This window comes from Ovis aries, chromosome 1, assembly GCF_016772045.2.
Source record: "Ovis aries strain OAR_USU_Benz2616 breed Rambouillet chromosome 1, ARS-UI_Ramb_v3.0, whole genome shotgun sequence".
Lineage (NCBI taxonomy): Eukaryota > Metazoa > Chordata > Mammalia > Artiodactyla > Bovidae > Ovis > Ovis aries.
This window is the reverse complement of record NC_056054.1, coordinates 110,694,422-110,714,176: the sequence shown is the minus strand read 5'-3', so window position 1 is coordinate 110,714,176 and position 19,755 is coordinate 110,694,422. Positions and strand designations below refer to the sequence as shown.

The following is a 19,755-nucleotide window of genomic DNA, read 5'->3' as shown; positions in this document are numbered from 1 at the left end:
AGTTATATGTCCTTGAGGATTAAACAAACTGATAGGTCTATATTTACCATGCTCTTATTTATTCAATAAAGCTGCACTGTGGTAGCAAGATAACAAACATTGTTTGTCTTACAGTGTTTTTCTTTATCCTCAGTTAATACTTGGGAATCTCTACAATGAACTGTTTTTCTGATGCACTGGGGCTTTAAATCAGGGAGAAACCAAAGTGCCAAGATGTCTAGAAAAACTGAGATCCTTAAAAATTTTCATGGGGATATCATGAGCTGTAAAAGATAAGAGAGGACACCCAAGCAAACATCTGAGCAGGGAAAAGGTCACAAGGCAATCTGGTCTATTGCACACACCTCTTTTCTGGTAAAGTTCACCCAAAACTCTGTCCCATGGTGTGAGTGAGTGCAGTGTTGCTTGGGCAGATTCCTGGAACTAGGGGTGGCTTGTGAAATGGTTCACAGGGAGGTCTCTCAAATTCTGTCTTCCTTTTTCTTTCTATTCTCTTTCTATTTCTATAGCTCTCACTCTCCCTATTTTTATGTCCCTCTATCTCTCTCTCTCTTTTTCAATTTTAAGCCTTGTTCAGAATATCCGTTATGGACACAGATCTGATAATCTGGTGAGCTCCTTGAAATCAATAACATTTCCAGAGTCCTGCCATCATACTTGCAGCTGTCTTCTTTTGACTTAACCTGGGAAAACCAATGCTAATGAGAAGGCAGCTCAGGTACTTGGAAAACACTTTCCTTCTTTGTCTTAATGTTTTACCTATAATTTCTGTTCAAAGTATGCATATTTCTTTAATTGGACAAATGTTTGGAATAAGAGAGAAGCTTTTGAAGCAATTACTTTAAGTAAGTTTTACATTTTAAAAATAAGATGCAAAGAGTTTGAGAAAGGGTAATTAAAAGGAATTTTTAACTAATACATCATTAGAAGAGAAAGCTTTCCAGAAATGTACTGTCATTTGTAATAGTTCTTTTCTGTTGGGAGTTTAGAATATGCTGTCCACATGTCACTTCTTCCAGTCAAATAAGAAAGAAATAATGTCTAATATTGATTTCTCATTGACTTCAGTTTAGTTCAGTCGCTCAGTCACTCCGACTCTTTGCAAAGCCCTGACTGCGGCATGCCAGGCTTCCCTGAGACTCACCAACTCCTAGAGCTTGCTCAAACTCATGTCCATCGGGTTGGTGATGCCATCCAACCATCTCATCCTCTGTTGTCTCCTTCTCCTCCTGCCTTCAATCTTTCCCAGCATCAGGGTTTTTGCCAGTGAGTCAGTTCTTTGCATCAGGTGGCCAAAGTATTGGAGCTTCAGCTTCAGCATCAGTCCTTCCAATGAATATTCAGGACTTATTTCCTTTAGGATGGATTGGTTGGATCTCCTTGCAGGTCAAGGGATTCTTAAGAGTCTTCTCCAACACCACAATTCGAAAGCATCAATTCTTGGGGGCTCAGCTTTCTTTATAGTCCAACTCTTACATCCATCCATGACTACTGGAAAAACCATAGCTTTGGCTAGATTGACATTTGTTGGCAAAGTAATGTCTCTGCTTTTTAATATGCTGTCTAGGTTCATCACAGCTTTTCTTCGAAGGAGAATTTTATGGCTGCAGTCACCATCTGCAGTGATTTTGGAGTCCAGTAAATAGTTTGTCACTGTTTCCATTGTTTCCCCATCTATTTGCCATGAAGTGATGGGACAAGATGCCATGATCTTAGTTTTCTGACTCTTGAGTTTTCAGCTAGCTTTTTCACTCTCCTCTTTCACTTTCATCAAGAGGCTGTTTGGTTCTTCTTCACTTTCTGCCATAAGGGTGGTGTCATCTGCATATCTGAGGTTATTGATCTTGCTCCCGGCAATCTTAATTTCACCTTGTGCTTCATCAAACTTGGCATTTTGCATGATGTACTCTGCATATAAGTGAAATAAGCAAGGTGACAATGTATAGCCTTGATATACTCCTTTCCCAATTTGGAACCAGTCTGTTGTTCCATGTCCAGTTCTAACTGTTGCTTCCTGCCCTGCATACAGATTTCTCAAGAGACAGGTAAGGTGGCCTGGTATTCTCATCTCTTGAAGAATTTTCCATAGTTTGTTCTGATCCACACAGTCAAGGGCTTTGGCATAGTCAATAAAGCAGAAGTAGATGTTTTTCTGGAACTCTCTTGCTTTTTTGATGATCCAGTGGATGTTGACAATTTGATCTCTGGTTCTTCTGCTTTCTCTAAATCCAGGTTGAACATATTGAATTTCACAGTTCACATACTGTTGAAGCCTGCCTTGGAGAATTTTGAGCATTACTTTACTAGCATGTGAGATGAGTGCAATTGTGTGGTAGTTTGAACATTCTTTGGCATTGCCCTTCTTTGGGATTGGAATGAAAATGTGGCCACTGCTGAGTTTTCTAAATTAGCTGGCATACTGAGTGCAGCACTTTCAAAGCATCATCTTTCAGGATTTGAAATAGCTCAACTGGAATTCCATCACCTCCACTAGCTTTGTTCATAGTGCTACTTCCTAAGGCCCACTTGATTTCACATTCCAGGATGTCTGGTTTTAGGTGAGTGATCACACCATTGTGGTTATCTGGGTCATGTCTATCTTTTTTGTGTAGTTCTTCTATGTATTCTTGCCACCTCTTCTTAATATCTTCTGCTTCTGTTAGGTCCATACTGTTTCCTTTATTGAGCCCATCTTTGCATGAAATGTTCCCTTGGTATCTCTGATTTTCTTGAAGAGATCGCTAGTCTTTCCCATTCTATTGTTTTCCTCTATTTCTTTGCATTGACCACTGAGGAAGGCTTTCTTATCTCTCCTTGCTATTCTTTGGAACTCTGCATTCAGATGGGTATATCTTTCCTTTTTTCCTTGGCCGTTCACTTATCTTCTTTTCTCAGCTATTTGTAAGGCTTCCTCAGACAACCATTTTGTCTATTTCCATTTCTTTTTCTTAGAGATGACTTTTATCACTGCCTCCTGTAAAATGTCATGACCTTCCATCCATAGTTCTTCAGGCACTCTGTCTATCAAATCTAATCCCTTAAATCTGTTTGTCACTTCCACTGTATAATCATAAAGGATTTGATTTAGGCCATATGTAAATGGTCTAGTGGTTTTCCCTACTTTTTTCAATTTAAGTCTGAATTTGGCAATAAGGAGTTCATGATCTGAGCCAGTCAGCTCCTGGTCTTGTTTTTGCTGACTGTATAGAGCTTCTCCATCTTTGGCTGCAAAGAATATAATCAATTTGATTTTGGTATTGACCATCTGGTGACCATGTCTAGAGTATTCTCTGGTTTTGTTGGAAGAATGTGTTTGCTATGACCAGCACATTCTCTTGGCAAAACTCTATTAACTTTTGCCCTGCTTCATTCTGTACTCCAAGGCCAAATTTACTGTTACTCCAGGTATCTCTTGACTTCCTACTTTTGCATTCCAGTCCCTTATGAAAAAGTCATCTTTTTGGGGTGTTAGTTCTAGAAGGTCTTGTAGGTCTTCATAGAAGCATTCAATTTCAGCTTCTTCAACATTATTGGTGGGACGTAGACTTGGATTACTGTGATATTGAATGATTTGGAAATGAACAGAGATCATTCTGTCATTTTTGAGACTGTACCCAAGTACTGCATTTTGGATTCTTTTGTTAACTGTGATGGCTATTCCATTTCTTCTAAAGAATTCTTGCCCACAGTAGTAGATATAATGGTCATCTGAATCAAATTCATCCATTCAAGTCCATTTTAGTTCACTGATTTCTAAAATGTCAATGTTCACTCTTGCCATCTCATGATTGCCCACTTCTAATTTACCTTGATCATGGACATAATATTCCAGGTTCCTACGCAATATTGCTCTTTACAGCATTGGACTTTACTTCCATCACCAGTCACATCCACAACTGGGCTTGGTTTTCACTTTGGCTCCATCTCTTCATTCGTTCTAGAGTTATTTCTTCACTTTTCTCCAGTAGCATATTGGGCACCTACTGACATGGGGAGTTCATCTTGCAGTGTCATATCTTTTTGGCTTTTCATACTGTTCATGGGTTTCTCAAGGGAAGAATACTGAAGTGGTTTGCCATTCTCATTGAGTAGCAATGGGAAAACTCATGATGAATACACTTAAGATTCTTTTTACATGAAATTATGTTTTGGGATTAAAGTCAAATAGCCACAAGCTGGGTGTCTTATTCATAAAATGAAACTGTAGCTTTTGAAGCTTCACAGGCTACTTATCTTTATTCTGTTCTCTTCCTTGCTTCTTAATTACACAAATACACACATGCACACACACACACTTTATTTTATAAGAATATAACTATATTATGAAAATGTTAATGAAAGAAAAGTATTCTTCATAATTTCATTACTGTGATAAGGACTCATTTTTTTTTGGGGAGGGGGAAGGTTATTCCTATTAGATTTTTTTCTGAACTAGTTACTTCATTTAAAAAATTGTATATAAACAGATTTATATTATTTTTCTCATATTATACTATTATAAACATTTTTTGCATGTTGTAGGATAAACTTCAGAGAAGGCAATGGCACCCCACTCCAGTACTCTTGCCTGGAAAATCCCATGGACGGAGGAGCCTGGTAGGCTGCAGTCCATGGGGTCGCTGAGAGTTGGACGCGACTCAGTGGCTTCACTTTCATGCATTGGAGAAGGAAATGGCAACCCACTCCAGTGTTCTTGCTTGGAGAATCGCAGGGACGGCGGAGCCTGGTGGGCTGCCGTCTATGGGGTCACACAGAGTCGGACACAACTGAAGCAACTTAGTAGTAGCAGGATAAACTTCACAACCAATACTTTAAACAATTATTCATTCTATTTAGTGATTGTAGATGTGTACAGTTTCCTTAAACATGCTTTAGTTTTCTAATTTTTCAGGATCCTAAGTGGTGTTATGGTCGCCTTTATGAGTAAAATATCTCCTCCAACCCCAAATTTTCAGCAACATTTCTCCAGAATAGATTCACAAGATGTGACTGTTTTAATTCATGAAACACTGCAATGCAGAGCTATTGGAGCTCCAGCAGGCAACATGGAGTCGCTAATAAATAACCCATGTTGGTCTCCCGTTTTGTGATTTGTATTGGTATTTTTGCTCTTAGAGCTTTGATTTATGGTTCTAAGGAGCAGTTTTGGGAAATCATTTACCCATCAGCTAAGACAATCTGAGTATTGCACATATAAAGTCAAAGGGGGCAGTCCTGAGTCAGAGGGATCTCAGACACCCAAGCCCCAGACAGCCCAACTGATACTGCTCTTTCCAGGAGGATAACCCAGATTCTGGGCACAGTGACCACAGGAAGGAACATGGAGAAGTTGTCACCATGTTTCCTGGCCATCATTAGCCTCTTTAGTGCTTTTTCTCAGGTAGGTAGGTGCTGCTTCAGGTGGTAGCTGGGCTTTTGTATCAGGGCTGTCTGTGCAAAGCCAAGTTAGGGAAAATAGCCAGCATTGGGGAGCAAAGAAGGCAGTCTGCAGTTTTTAAGTCCAATCTCTTGTACATAGTAAAAGAATGCATCTTTGTGGCCTAACAAAGATAGAAAAGAGACAACAGGCCCAAGATGAAGTCAGTTGTGTTAACTCCCAAGTCAGCAAACCAAGACCTAATACTTAACCTAACTGCAGCTTCAATCTCTCCGCAAAATGTGACCTTTCACCAGTCAATCTGAAATTACAAAATCAGGATTAATGAGGTAACCCACCCAATAAAACCCTTTCCTTCCCCCATAGGAAGGTGACCTTGCCTGAAATAATCCACCCTTTGCTAGAGGCTTCTGCTTCTTTCTGCTTTCTTCCTATAAAAGGCTTTTATTTGGATAAGCTCTTCAAAATTCCTTTCTGTTAGATGGGAGGTTGCCTGCTTCATGAATCATTGAATTAAAGCCAATTAGATCTTTCCATTTACTCAGTTAATTTAGCAGATTTGGAGGCAGTGACAGACTTCAAAGTTTTCTTTCAAGAGTTTTCAAAACAAGAGACATGAGTGTGGTCTCCTCAGAGGTTTTTTGGTTCAGTCATCTTCAGTGGGGCTCTGGGCAAGTTGCTCTATGTTCTAAACTCTGCTCTCTTTGCATCAAGCTCCTGGTCTAATTGGCTTGCTAGTCAGTTCCCTATTTGATTTGAAACCTCAGCCCTTGTTTCTGTCCTCAGATTCCATGTTGGGAATGATCGATGACTTAGTCTGAAGTTCTCCACTGTGTGGAACCTCAGTCTGCAATTGATAGTTGGGGACCTGCTGGTTCAGTTCTTTATCTACCCCACAAATTCCACATCAGGTGAACAGCTGGAGCAGGACTAGGTCCCGCTGAAAAATTAGACTGGGTTTCAGATTGTACTGAGTTCGACCTAAGCTGTACTGGGTCTAGTAAAGTAAAGGCTATTGCTAATGAGAATCGTAAAAGTGAAAAAGAAAAAACCCCACATATTTGGTCAACATGGCTCAGGCAGTTAAAAGCTGTGCTCAGGCAGTTAAAAGCTGTCAGAGTGCCTCTGCCCTCCCAATACAGGTGGCCCAGGTTTAATCGCTGGTCAGGGAACTAGATCCCACAGCCACAGTGAAGATTGAAGGTCTGAAATCTACAGCTAAGACCTGGTGCAGCCAAATAAATAAGCAAATAAATCTTAAGAAAAATAAAAATAATTAAAGAAGAAAGTTGTATAAGGTTTGTGGAAAAGGAATCTGGTAAGGGTTTTTATGCATGGTTAAGACTGGCTAAAAGAAGCAGAAGATATTAAGAAGAGGTGGCAAGAATACACAGAAGAACTGTACAAAAAAGATCTTCACGACTCAGATAATCACGATGGTGTGATCACTCATCTAGAGCCAGACATCCTGGAATGTGAAGTCAAGTGGGTCTTGGAAAGCATCACTATGAACAAAGCTAGTGGAGGTGATGGAATTCCAGTTGAGCTATTTCAAATCCTGAAAGATGATGCTGTGAAAGTGCTGCACTCAATACGTCAGCAAATCTGGAAAACTCAGTAGTGGCCACAGGACTGGGAAAGGTCAGTTTTCATTCCAATCCCCAAGAAAGGCAATGCCAAAGAATGCTCAAACTACTGCACAATTGCACTCATCTCACATGCTAGTAAAGTAATGCTCAAAATTCTCCAAGCCAGGCTTCAGCAATATGTGAACCGTGAACTTCCTGATGTTCAAGCTGGTTTTAGAAAAGGCAGAGGAACCAGAGATCAAATTGTTAACATCCACTGGATCATCGAAAAAGCAAGAGAGTTCCAGAAAAACATCTACTTCTGCTTTATTGACTATGCCAAAGCCTTTGACTGTGTGGATCACAATCAACTGTGGAAAATTCTGAAAGAGATCGGAATCCCAGACCACCTGACCTGCCTCTCGAGAAACCTATATGCAGGTCAGGAAGCAACAGTTAGAGCTGGACACGGAACAACAGACTGGTTCCAAATAGGAAAAGGAGTACATCAAGGCTGCATATTGTCACCCTGCTTATTTAACTTCTATGCAGAGTACATCATGAGAAATGCTGGACTGGAAGAAACACAAGCTGAAATCAAGATTGCTGGGAGAAATATCAATAACCTCAGATATGCAGATGACACCACCCTTATGGCAGAAAGTGAAGAGAAACTAAAAAGCCTCTTGATGAAAGTGAAATGGGAGAGTGAAAAAGTTGGCCTAAAGCTCAACATTCAGAAAACGAAGCTCATGGCATCTGGTCCCATCACTTCATGGGAAATAGATGGGGAAACAGTGGAAACAGTGTCAGACTTTATTTTTGGGGGCTCCAAAATCACTACAGATGGTGATTGCAGCCATGAAATTAAAAGATGCTTACTCCTTGGTAGAAAAATTATGACCAACCTAGATAGCATATTCAAAAGCAGAGACATTTCTTTGCCGACTAAGGTCCGTCTAGTCAAGGCTATGGTTTTCCAGTAGTCATGTATGGATGTGAGAGTTGGACTGTGAAGAAGGCTGAGTGCCGAAGAATTGATGCTTTTGAACTGTGGTGTTGGAGAAGACTCTTGAGAGTCCCTTGGACTGCAAGGAGATCCAACCAGTCCATTCTGAAGGAGATCAGCCCTGGTTGTTCTTTGGAAGGAATGATGCTAAAGCTGAAACTCGAGTACTTTGGCCATCTCATGTGAAGAGTTGATTCATTGGAAAAGACTCTGATGCTGGGAGGGATTGGGGGCAGGAGGAGAAGGGGACGACAGAGGATGAGATGGCTGGATGGCATCACGGACTTGATGGATATGAGTCTGAGTGAACTCCAGGAGTTGGTGATGGACAGGGAGGCCTGGCGTGCTGCGATTCATAGGGTCGCAAAGAGTCGGACACGACTGAGGGACTGAACTGAACTGAAGACCGGCTAAGGTGGAAATGCATTCTAGTGAATAAATGTTAATATCAAAAGGAAGCAGTTATAAAGTTAGAATGTGCTTTTCCCCTCTGTGAGAACAATAAGGTTTTATTGAACTGTTGTTCCGCTCTTGATAAGAGATTGTAAAAGTTTTCTTTTTTGACCTTTTAAGTAATTTGCTTCGAAAAGAACGATTTTGTGTCTTATCAGAATAATTTCCTGTGCTATCTTTATCGGGTCTTTTGATTAGTTAAGAAAGCGAGTCTTCTTTAGTAAAAGAGCTACGTTTTTCTTTACCATTACTTAACTTCCTGCATTTGCCTTTGAAGTCTTTAACTGCTTTTATTGTTAAATGGATAACAGTATTTTTTCACAGTGATCTATGATCCTGCTTGACCAAGGACTTTAAAATCTTTTGATTTCTTTGACAAACTTCCCCCAGGTCAAATTCTAAATGAAGTCATTTTGACCTCAAACTAACTTTGGGATATTACAGGTCCCCTGCAATATTTTAAAACCCTTGTTCTCTCTTTGTATAAAAGGAAATGTTAAACAATTTGGTTTATTTGATATATTAAATCATATTGGAAGCACTGTCAAATAAGAAGTAGTACTAAGCCTTCTTTATGCTGTATTTGTATAAGTTATAAATTTTGTAAAATTGTGATAAATTCCTAGAAATCTGACATATCCTGGTATGATTATCAGTCATAACTCCAGTTATCTTAAAACATTCTATGTCACAGAAATATGCAAATTTCCTTGTCAATGCCATTAAAATGAGCTCTCAACAGATTTTTAATGATGGGCATTTTAAAGTTTTTTGTCACTTACAGACAATTATTGTTTTACTCAGATGCTTTTGCAAAAGTGTTTCCTCAAATGTGCTTCATCCTCAAGAAGATTAGTGGAAAGGGCTTTGACAAGTACAGGTTTATGTTAGCTTTAAGATCATAAAACTGAATTGAGTAAAATTTTACAGAACTAATGGAAAAGCTGGATTTGAGCAAACAAATATTAATTACATAGGACTGAATGAATTCATGGGAAATAGATGGGGAAACAGTGGAAACAGTGTCAGACTTTATTTTTTTGGACTCCAAAATCACTGCAGATGGTGATTGCAGCCATGAAATTAAAAGACGTTTACTCTTTGGAAGGAAAGTTATGACCAACCTGCTGCTGTTGCTAAGTCGCTTCAGTCGTGTCCGACTCTGTGAGACCCCAGAGATGGCAACCCACCAGGCTCCCCCGTCCTGGGATTCTCCAGGCAAGAACACTGGAGTGGGTTGCCATTTCCTTCTCCAACGCATGAAAGTGAAAGTGAAAGTGAAAAGTAAAATTGAAGTTGCTCAGTCGTGTCCGACTCTTCGTGACCCCATGGACTGCAGCCTGCGAGGCTCCTCTGTCCATGGGATTTTCCAGGCAAGAGTACTGGAGTGGAGTGCCATTGCCTTCTCCGACCTAGATAGCATATTAAAAAGCAGAGGCATTACTTTGCCAACAAAGGTCCGTCTAGTCAAGGCTATGGTTTTTCCAGTAGTTACGTATGGATGTGAGAGTTGGACTGTGAAGAAGGCTGAGCACCGAAGAATTGATGCTTTTGAACTGTGGTGTTGGAGAAGACTCTTGAGAGTCCCTTGGACTGCAAGGAGATCCAACCAGTCCATTCCAAAGGAGATCAGTCCTGGGTGTTCTTTGGAAGGAATGATGCTGAGGCTGAAACTCCAATACTTTGGCCACCTCATGCGAAGAGTTAACTCATTGGAAAAGATCCTGATGCTGGGAGGGATTGAGGCAGGAGGAGAAGGGGACGACAGAGGATGAGATGGCTGGATGGCATCATTGACTCAACGAATGTGAATCTGAGTGAACTCTGGGAGTTGTTGATGGACAGGGAGGCCTGGTTTGCTGCAATTCATGGGGTCACAAAGAGTTGGACACGACTGAGTGACTGAACTGAGCTGAATGAATTAAGGAGGAAGATTATAATTTTTTTGCTGGAAATATTGCTGGTTCCTTAATATTTTTCTTTCCAAATTTCAGAAAATCTTTTTTCTTAAGCTGTCTATGACTTAAAGCAATTTGGCAAAGTATACCTTTGTAAACAAAGATGAAATATTTACTTTTTGTCTCTACATGATCCCTCCCCAAAACTCTTGAATATTCCTTTCATGGCATTAGGGTTAGTCATTTACATAAATTCATAAGAATCTGTTCTCCTTCTAACAGTACACAATTACAAATACGGGTTATATTACCAAGGTTTTAGCTGAAATGTCATATTTGAGGGAGATGTGCATAGACTCAGATATGACCGTTCCTTTTACATTTTTAATTTTAATTAGAGGATAATTAATTCACAATGATGTGATAGTTTCCACCATACATCAACATGAATCAGTTGTAACTACACATATGTCCCCTTCCTTCTTAAACCTCCCTCCCCATCCCACGCCTCTAGGTTGTCACAAAGCACCAGCGTTGGGTTCCCTGTGTCATATAGCAAATTCCCACTGGATATCTATTTTACGTATAGTAATGTATATGTTTCAATGCTACTTTCTCAAATCACCCCACCCTTTGCTTCCCCACTGTGTCCAAAATTCTGTTCTTTATGTCTGTGTTTCCTTTGCTGCCCTGCAAGCAGGATCATCAGTATTATCTTTGTAGATTCCATAAATATGTGTTAATATATTTGTCTTTCTCTTTCTGACTTACTTCACTCTGTATAATAGGCTCCAGGCTCATCTCCCTCATTAGGACTGACTCAAATGCTTCCTTTTATAGCTGAGTAATGATCCATTGTGCATACGCATCATAACTTCTTTATCCAGTCATCTGTTGATGGACATATAGGTTGCTTTCATGTCTTAGCTATTGTAAACAGTATTGCAATGAATATTGGGGTACATGTGTCTTTTTCAATTATGATGTCTGCAGGCTATCTGCCCAGTAGTGGGAGTTTGGGGTCATATGGTAGTTTTATTCCTAGTTTTTAAGGAATCTCCATAGTGTTCTCTATAGTGGCTGTATCAATTTGCATTCCCACTAATGGCACAACAGAGTTCCTTTTACTCCACATCCTCTCCAGCGTTTATTGTTTGTAGACTTTTTGATGATGGACATTCTGACCAGTGTGAGATGATACCTCATTGTAGTTTTGATTTGCATATCACTAATAATGAGTGATGTTGAATATCTTTTCATGTGTATATTCAGTTCAGTTCAGTTCAGTCGCTCAGTCGTGTGTGTATATATTAGCCATCTGTATGTCTTCTTTGGAGAAATGTCTGTTTAGGTCATCTTCCCACTTTTTGACAGGGTTGTTTGTTTTTCTGGTATTGAGCTCCATGAGCTGCTTGTATATTTTGAGGGTTAATCCTTTGTCAGTTTTTTCCTTTGCTGTCATTTTCTCCCACTCTAAAATTTGTCTTTTCACTTTTCTTATAGTTTCCTTCATTGTGCAAGTTTTGGGGTTAAGTTAGGTCCCATTTGTTTATTTTTATTTCCATTTCTCTGCTGCTGCTGCTAAGTCACTTCAGTCATGTCCGACTCTGTGCGACCCCATAGACGGCAGCCCACTAGGCTCCTCTGTCCCTGGGATTCTCCAGGCAAGAATACTGGAGTGGGTTGCCATTTCCTTCTCCAATGCATGAAAGTGAAATGTGAAAGTGAAGTCGCCCAGTAGTGTCCAACTCCTAGCCACCCCATGGACTGCAGCCTACCAGGTTCCTCTGCCCATGGAATTTTCTAGGAGGTGGGTAATAGGAGATCTTGCTGTGATTTATGTCAAAGAGTGTTCTGTCTATGTTTTCCTCTAATAGTTTTATAGTTTCTGGCATTACATTTAAGTCTTTAATCCATTTTGAGATTAGTTTTTATGTATAGAGGTAGGCAGTGTTCTAATTTCATTATTTTATACATAGCTGACCAGTTTTCCCAGCACCACTTATTGAAGAGACTATCTTTTCTCCATTGTATATTTTTGCCTCCTTTGTCAAAGCTAAGGTTCCTATAGGTGCATGAATGTATCTCTGGACTTTCTATCTTGTTCCATTGATCTATATTTCTATTTTTGTGCCACTATCATACTTTCTTGATGGCTGTAGCTTTGTAGTATAGTCTGAAGGCAGGGAGGTTGATTCCTCCAGCTCCACTGTTCTTTCTCAAGATTGCTTTTGCTATTTAGATAACCATCAGTTTTAAGGAATTAAGGTTTACTCTCTGGACTCAATAAAGTCCCTTGGGAAAATGGCCTGGTATTTTATTTACAAGGTTTCAACAGGGCAGTCTTCAAAAGAGCTTGCATGGTCAATCACTATCTTGCTTCATTTATGTAAATAATCAGGAAAGACTGAGGACAGGAGGAGAAGCAGGGGAGAGAGGATGTGATGGTAAGATGGCATCACTGACTCAATGGACATGTGTTTGAGCAAACTCCAGGAGATAGTGATGGATAGGGAAGCCTGGTGTGCTGCAATCCATGGGGTCTCAGAAAGTTGGACATGACTTAGTGACTGAACAACAACAACAACAACAAAGGCCAAATTTAGTGCAAATAAATTAGTTGCACTCTGGTTATCTTTGATTTTTAAAAATGGGGGTGATTATAAAATGATTATAAAATAAAAATGGGAATGATTACAGAGAAAAAAAGTTATGTGTGCACATCTGTAGATATTAAGTTCTAATCCTGTTGATTATATTTGAGATTTTGTTATATATCTAAAAGTTGGACTGGGTCCTGAATTCTTCTATTTTCCTAATGAAATTGGTTATAAATCTCCAAAGAAATGTTTCCGCTCTCTCCCATTCTGATTTGGAATCACTGAGAAAAAAGATTGCCCTTGAATCTCTTCGGAAGGGACTCATAATCCTTCTCCCTACCCGAATGGCAGCCAAAATCCAGGGACTTGAACCTTAGGTACACATCTCGTAGTCACAGAAGGCTCCATTTGACTTCTGGTCCTGCATACCAGCTGGAGACATCTCAGCCTGATCAAAAGGGCAGAACTGTTTAGAAAAAAAGAGAGAGTGAGACAGCTGTTTGGAAATGGAGTCACCTGTGTTAAGCCCCATGTTAGCAAGTCAAACTGCAATAACTATTCTAATTGTAATTTCAGCCTCTCCCAGGAATGTGACATTTACCTTGTCAGTCTGGAATTACCTGGCCTCTCTAATGAGGTAATCTACCCAATAAGATGCCGTTTTCCCCCCATAGGATGGTGACCTTGTCATAGGTCTTTGCTAAATAGCCCACTGAAATAACCCACTCTTTGCTAAAAAGTTCTCTTCCTATTCTCTTCTGTCTATAAAAGTCTTTAATTTTGTACAGCTCTTTGAAATTCCTTTCTACCTGCTAGATGGGATGTTGCCCAGTTCATGAATCACTGAATAACGACAATTATATCTTTAGATTTACTCAGTTAAATTTTGATTTTTAACAAAGCTCCACTGTTGACATTTCCCTTCTCTGTCTTTTCACCCTTACAGATATGCACACAAAGGACTTTGTGTTCCCCAAAGCGTCGGATAATTCCTACATGACGCTGACTGCACACTTAGCTACCCACTCCAGGCCTTCATGTGTGCCTGCACATCTCTACTGACCTGACCTTCAACTATAGCCTCTTCCCTTACACCACAAGAAAACAGCATAATGAGATTCTCTTCTTCAACATAATGAGGGACTGGCAGGTACAGTGTATCATGGGTGGAGCTGACATCTTTTTCAAGTCTCCTGAGGGTTCTCCTGCACCAAAGCACTTCCGTATGATCTGGGAGTTTGCCTCTGAGATCACAGGGCTCTGGGTGGATGGGAAGCCCACTGTGAGGAGGAGTCTGGAGGAGGGAACCTCTTTGGGGGCAAAGGCCAGCATCATCCTGGGGAAGGAGCAGTCTGTGTTCACTGGGGGCTTTGATAAAAACCAGTGTTTGGTGGGAGACACTGGAGATATGAACATGTAAGACTTTGTGCCATTGCCAGAAGAGATTAGCAGTGTCTATGCTGTGGGACCTTCAGTCCTAACATCCTTAACTGGCAGGTGCTCAAGTAAAAAAAAACCATGGTGACATGTGAGTCAAATGCCACCTATGGCCCTGAGGCCCTTTCGCTAATCCTGAAGATGCCTTCTGAGGATTACACCTTACACTTCCAGTGTTTCTGGCTCTGATGTTTCACTGACCCCTTGTGCCCTGGGGGAGTGTATTTCCTTCTCCTTTCCCCACTCTTTTTCTATCAGCACATGGGATAGTGCTGGGAAGAGGGTCTTAAACATGGTTCCACATTAGAATTACCAAGCCATACCCCAAGCTAATTAAACCTGAATTGGGAGGCGGATGTGGGACCCAAACATCAGTATTTATTAAAGCTCTTCAAGTAATTCCAGCTTTCAGGGGAGGTTGAGACCACTGAATTTTAATCATAGTTTAAGAGCAAGTGGGCTGGCTTTTCTCCTAAAAGACTGAGTGTGTTTAACTGTCGTCCTGCCAATATTTTCATTTCCTTTTTATAGGAACACCAACCCCATTTATTGTGTTTTATTAAATTATCTAAAGAATACGGGAATAGAAGTTTTCCAGCATTCTGCTTCCACCATCAGGATGTGGTCATTAAATATTAGAATTATCTTTAATTCCTTAATCCTTTCAATTTGAATATTCAAAAACTGAAAAAGATGTTTTGTTGTTGTTTTTTTTTTTTGTTTAATTTGTTCTATTTTTTCTTCAGGATCACCAGTTTTTATTATGTGAAATTTCCATTATTTTTTCTTCTGTTTATTATCACCCAGCTTACTTTTATGTGTGTCCTTCATCCTTACATTTTGAGCTTTTATTTCTTCAAACCTATCCTTCATATTTGTGTTAAGAAGGAAGATTTTTTCCTCCATGCCTCTAGGCTGTTTTTTTGGCCTAAGAATTAAATTGACATTAGACAAATTAACAGGAGAAAATAAAACAAAAATTTAATTTATACATAGGAAAAACTTGAAAAATTTAGTAACTTTCCAAAATGGCCAAAATCATCATATTAGATTGGGACTTGAACCCATGGTCTTTTCATTAGAATCACTCACCTGATGTCTGAACTTACTGAGGCTCAGGTTCTTTTGTGCCTCAAAACAGAAAGAATTCAGTGAGAAACAAAGTGATAGGTAAGAAATGGATTTATCTAGAGAGAAACAATCTCCGCAGAGTGTAGGCCATCTCAGGAGCCAAAAGGGCCTGAAATATGGTGTGATTAGTTTTCATGGGCTTGGCTATCTCATAGGCTTATGAGTGAGAGGATTATGTCAACTATTTCAGGAAGGGGCAAAGGTTTCTAGGAATTGAGCCCCTGCCTACTTTTTGATCTTTGATGGTGAGCCTCAGAACCATCATGATGCTGGTGAGTGTGTCCCTTAGCTTGTTGACGTGTTACAATTAATGTATGCTGAGGCTCAAGGTCTACTGGAAGTTGACTCATCCACCATCTTGGACCTATGTGGTTCTAAATAGTTTATGTCATGTCCTCATGACATAAAGTTATATCATTTTTTTAATTGTGTGCTGCCCCCTTCCCTTCTGTTTCAGTAGGGGGAACTTGGCAGGGTTTGGAGACCAAAGCCCTCGTTGTGTCCCATTGTCTCTGTATGGCATAGCAAACATTTGTTTTTCTATCTCTATGTGAAATATCTTTTCCTCCTTTGAAGGCTCAAAATCCTACCCCATTCTCCTTCTTTCAGTGGCTTATAAGCCACAATTCCCTAACTAATCCTTGTGCCTCATTTTTCTTATGGGACCTTTATTCATACACAATTAAATTTGGTTTTCTCCTGTTGATTTGTCTTATGCCAATTTAATTTTTAGACCAGCCAGAAGAACTTACAAGGGTAGAGGGAACTGTTTCCCTTCCCTAACACCAGCCACAGGGCTGATGTTGTGATCCTTCCTGAGTCCTGTGTTTATTGCTCAATTCCTTTAGAGCACACAGCGAAAGAGATGAGATTGTCCTTTCAGAGCTCTAACAGGAGCATGAAGACAGACAGAAGCTCCTCTTTTGATAGCTGTATATTTTGTGGTTCCACACCTATAATCAGATCTACAGGAGATCAAACCAGTCAGTCCTAAAGGAAATCAACCCTGAATATTCATTGGAAGGACTGATGCTGAGCTGAAGCTCCAATACTTTGGCCAACTGATGCAAAGAACTGACCATTGGAAAAGACCCTGAAAAGGGAAAGATTGAAGGCAGGAGGAGAAGGGGGTTACAGAGGATGAGGTGGTTGGATGGTATCACTGACTCAATGACATGAGTTTGAGCAAACTCAGGGAGATAGTGAAGGACAGGGAAACCTTGAGTGCTGCAATCCATGGGGTCTCAGAGAGTCGGACATGACAATGAATTAACAATATACAAACAGTGGGAAGTGGGGCTGAGCAGACTTCAGGCTTGAGCAGAATAATGGAAAACCTCTCACTGGACAGCAGAGAGGGTCTGTGAACTTTTGGGACAGGGTTATAGTCGAATCTGGCCTCTGTAGTCCAACACTGAATTAAATCTCAGAGACAGAGTTTTGGGTGAGGTAGAAAAGAATAGCTTTATTGCTTTTTCAGGCAAAGAGGAACATGGTGGGCTGTGCTCCTTAAAACTGTGTGTCCTAACTCATGCAGACTTGGTGAGGAGTTTTATAGCAATAGTTCAGGTGCAGAGTTGCCGATAAGGATTAGGGTATATAAAATCTAAAATCTGGCTTCAGGTGGTCTCTTGATGAACTCCTCGAAGTTATCAAACTCTGACTTTTTCTAGAATGAATAATGCTAATATATTCCATTTATTGGTGGTTTTAGTTTTAAGAGAGCACAAGTGAAGTAAAGTGAAGTCACTCGGTCGTGTCCGACTATTTGCGACCCCATGGACTACACTGTCTATGGAATTCTCCAGGCCAGAATACTGGAGTGGATAGCCTTTCCCTTCGCCAGGGGATCTTCCCAACCTAGGGATCCAACCCAGGTCTCCTGCATTGCAGGAAGATTCTTTGCCAGCTGAGCTACAAAGGAAGCCCAAGAATACTGGAGTGGGTAGCCCATCCCTTCTCCAGCAGATCTTCCTGACCCAGGAATCAAACTCTTAGGGGAAACACACTGATTGAAACCGCCCACCCTGGCCAGGCACCATAGTAACCATTTGCATGAGTTGTTTTATGACAGGAGATCCTGATAAGGAATATGGAATTAATAAGCCACCACCAACCGGAAGAGTTCCAGAAAGGTTGAAAGGAGACACCGTGTGTCCATCCACTTCCCAGGATCCCTCTTGCTAGCATCCATCTTGGCTGAGCCATGTGTGCACTACCAGGAAACATTCTGAATTAGAATGATTGGCCAAAGACCACCCAGAAACTAATCCCATCACCATAAAACCCGAGACTGTGAGCCACGTGGCAGAGCAGTTCTCCTGGGTTCCCTTACCCTACTGCTCTCCACCTGGGTGCCTTTTCCCAATAAAATCTCTTGCTTTGTCAGCACATGTGTCTCCTCGGACAATTCATTTCCCAGTGTTAGACAAGAGCCCAGTTTCGGGCCCTAGAAGGGGTCCCCCTTCCTGCAACAAAACTGGAGTCTCCTGCATTGCAGGTGGATTCTTTACCAGCTGAGCTATCACGGAAGCCAACAGAGAGCTCAAAGATACTGTTACATGTATCCTTCAAGGCAGAACCAGGACTCTGACCCAAGATAGCACGATTGCTTCTTGGCTGCTCCTTGCTGTCTCTGCCTTCCCCTTCCCTGATTGCATGCATGCTAAGTCACTTCAGTCGTGTCCGACTCTGTGCTACCCCATGGACAGCAGCCCACCAGGCTCCTCTGTCCACAGGATTCTCTAGGCAAGAATACTGGAGTGGGTTGCCACTTCCTGTTTTAAAGACCAGGAGCTTCATAGGGTCCTGCTCAGTTTCTAATTGGATTTCAAAGCCCAGGGTCTGGATTAGAGATCCAGTAGGTTGAAGGGATTCACCATTGAATAAATATAGAAGAAGGAAGACTCTGATTCTGTGAACAGCTTGTCAGCTTGTGGTGGAGGAAAAAAAAAAAAAGGGAATTATCACAAACTTAAGGAAAAAGGAGAACCTTTAAAAGATCTTTGCTTCGGATGCTTGTGGCTATAGGGAATAGGTTTGCTCTGCAGTGGAATTGTTAGGGAAAACACACTGACTGAAACCGCCCACCCAGGCCAGTCACCATAGTAACCATTTGTGTGAGTTATTTTACCACAGGAGGTCCCAGTAAGGAACACAGAACTAACAAGCAACCACAAACTGGGAGAGTTCAGGAAAGGTCAAAAGGAGACTCCATGTGCCCTACTGCCTCCCAGCATCCTTCTTGCTGTAATCTATCCTGGCAGAGTGATGCATGAGCCACCAGAAAGAACCCTGAGTCAGAATGACCATCCAGAGAAAACCCAGAAACGAATCCCATCACCATAAACCCGAGACTGTGAGCCATGTGGCAGAGTAGTCCTCCTAGTTCCCTTACCCTCCTGCACTCTGCCCAGGTGCCCCTTCCAAATAAAATCTCTTGCATTGTGAGAGTGAGTGTCTTCATGGACAATTCATTTCTGAGTGTTAGACAAGCGCCCACTCTTGGGCCCCGGAAAGAGTCCCCCTTCCTGCAACAGAATGTGGGTGACAGTGAAGGGTGAGGGGGCTTCAGAATTTCACGTGTGGTCAGAAATGTTGGATTTTTTAGATCAGAAACTCAGGGAGAATGAAATCAACTTAAAGGACAAACTTTATTTTATAGTCAAAACAAAAGTAAGTAGGAAAAGAAAGGGAGGTACTGTGATCTGCTGTGTTGGTTCTACAGGGAGTAAAAGGAGCAGGGTTAGTGTGAGCAGATGGCTTCACCTTTCACAGCTCAGCAGTCAGCTTGCTTCAAAAGAACAGAGAGAAGGGAAGTGGGATGTTAGAGGAAGCAGCATCAGATCAAACTTCTGAGGAAAAGAAGATGGAAAGAAAGGTTTTTGTATCATTGAAAAGCCCAAGCCAGTTCAGGCCTGGAAACTCTAAATCTTCAGAAGGTAGTGGCCGGGTGGAGATGGACTGGAGGACAAGGGGGTCACAGCTGACCTCCTGTGAGAGCAAGGCTTTGCAAGCACTAACTACACCTCACAAATTCAGAGTCCTCTGACCTCTTGCTGGGAGGTCAGGCTCAAAGAGGAAGCCTTGCCACACAGGCTGCTGTTGAGAGAATGATCTTTTCAAATGTAAATAAGACCAAGTCCTCTCCAGAGGAAAAGCCTGCAAAGGCTTCCCATTGCACTTAGAATAATTGTCAACCCTTTTCCTGGTGCTCAAAGCTCTGTGATTTCAGACTTCTGTTTCCTTCTGTCGCAGCCTTGCACATCTCTTACTTGCTCCA

General features: G+C 41.1%; 1 non-coding gene across 1 annotated transcript; it reads left to right on the top strand.

Annotated features, from left to right (window-relative positions):
* Window positions 1-391: 391 nt before the first annotated feature.
* Window positions 392-17,864, top strand: LOC114113241 (uncharacterized). The gene is made up of 2 exons (XR_009600541.1): window positions 392-718; window positions 13,852-17,864. It is a non-coding gene; the product is annotated as an uncharacterized LOC114113241 (transcript).
* Window positions 17,865-19,755: the final 1,891 nt, after the last annotated feature.